The sequence below is a fragment of the Solanum pennellii genome, chromosome 1, assembly GCF_001406875.1.
Source record: "Solanum pennellii chromosome 1, SPENNV200".
NCBI classification, from domain to species: domain Eukaryota; kingdom Viridiplantae; phylum Streptophyta; class Magnoliopsida; order Solanales; family Solanaceae; genus Solanum; species Solanum pennellii.
Window position 1 is genome coordinate 67,168,664 of NC_028637.1, and position 1,734 is coordinate 67,170,397.

Genomic DNA, 1,734 nt, shown 5'->3' on the forward strand with positions numbered 1-1,734 from the left:
ATCTATTTTCCAGCCATCTTAACGTGCTTGCATTTTTTTTAAGGTTTAGTTTCTCTGAATAATTCATCACTAATTTCAACATTCACATTATTAATATATTGATCAACGCTGGTATCATCTTGTCTTCGAAAAAATGGAAATATATTAGTTAAATTTTAGCAAGTTTATAAAATATGGATGATTATTTTAAAAGAGATAGTTTGTACTTTAAAATGTTATTATCTATAAGAATTTAAACTTAATATTGCAAAAAATGATATTATAACTAATTAGATAATCAATTTTAAAGTATTTGTAATTGCTTTAAATTATGTAATAAAGTAATGCAAGAAAAAAGAATCATGTGAAGGAATGAACTTACGGTAATTTATAAGGTGAAATAAGATTATTAAACATTTTCTATTATTTAATTTGATTAGATTATGTTTGCTAACTACATGTGCATAAAGAGCGTTTTTTATCTTACTTGTCAAACTGTGACATATAAGATCAAATAAAAGAATCCAAAGGAACTCCGCGATATCTTTAACATTAAGGATAACTTAACCCATGAGCAAGAGGAGGAGTTTAGAAAGGGAGATTACCTATGAATGTGTGTGAAAAACAACAGCTTCACTCAAATGCTTAGGCCTTCTCCTTTCTAACCTCCTTTTGTTCCATAGGCTTGAAGTCATTCTCAACGTCGAATGTTTTGCAGATCTCCTCTAGAGTCTTCTCTTTGATCATATCGTCCACAGTTTGAAAAGTTAGATCAAGAAGACTCTTAAATGATTGACTTCACCTAGTAAATTTTCATAAGTTATTTTGATTTACTTGAGTGATATTTTTATTTTATGTTACATCGTTATTACATAACATAAAACACGCACACACACATACAAACACAAACCCGCACACACAAAATTGACTTAGTCCTAAAGTCACTAACCTTAACTTGCATTTATTGTAATATAAAAATATACATTTATAATAAGTGGATTCGTTGAACTAAGGAATATTTGTTATTTCTTTGTGTATACCCAGGTGGCACTTATGACACGTTTGATGGTCTTGGTTCGGACGAGATAGATGGAAAAGAATTAAGTCGATGACAGGGGTAATTTTCTTCCCACTCCGAGGCATATTGATCTGGATCCCTGGGAACAGTTCTTTGAGAAATAGATGGCTCGGTTCCACTGGGAGATGGGAAACTATATGCGCTCTTCTTCCTTAGGGAAATGAGAAGGCCAGTCCTCTCATTTTCGGTCCCTTCTTTTCGATAAGGGGAGGCTATTCTTTAAAAGAATAGGTATGTTCAACTAGTTATTTGAACTATTCAATAAGAAAGGGTCTATTTATACCAACAATATAGAATAATTATTACCCCCCGCCACAGGCCAATGTGCACGACTTCCCATATGCCTTATAGGCTAATAGCTTCGTAACTTCATAGATTTACCTCTTCCATTCTAGTTCTATCTTTCTCCAAGATCTTCGTGGAAGGTTAGTCAATTTGTTGTTACTTGTTCTTCTACGTGTTAAATTCCCTATTTCTTTGGTCTTCCGCAGATTTGATATGCAATATCTCTCAAAAAATTTTGATTTATATTTATCAAGTTCATGTTTGGGTCCGTCCATCCGTATTCTGTGGTTCCTCTTGCTAAGTATGTTCCTTCTACCCCTTTGAATTTTTTTGGGTTTAAAACCCACTTTTAGCAGGTTTTTAAAGTATAAAACACTAAAACAAAATGAAAA

General features: G+C 32.4%; 1 long non-coding RNA gene across 1 annotated transcript in view; it reads left to right on the forward strand.

Annotated features, from left to right (window-relative positions):
- LOC107031092 overlaps positions 1–1,501 on the forward strand; it is an 8,544-nt gene extending 7,043 nt beyond the window's left edge. Inside the window, exon 4 of the long non-coding RNA XR_001458182.2 lies at positions 1,024–1,501. This is a non-coding gene — a long non-coding RNA (uncharacterized LOC107031092). The remainder of the gene's footprint in view (positions 1–1,023) is intronic.
- Positions 1,502–1,734: the final 233 nt, after the last annotated feature.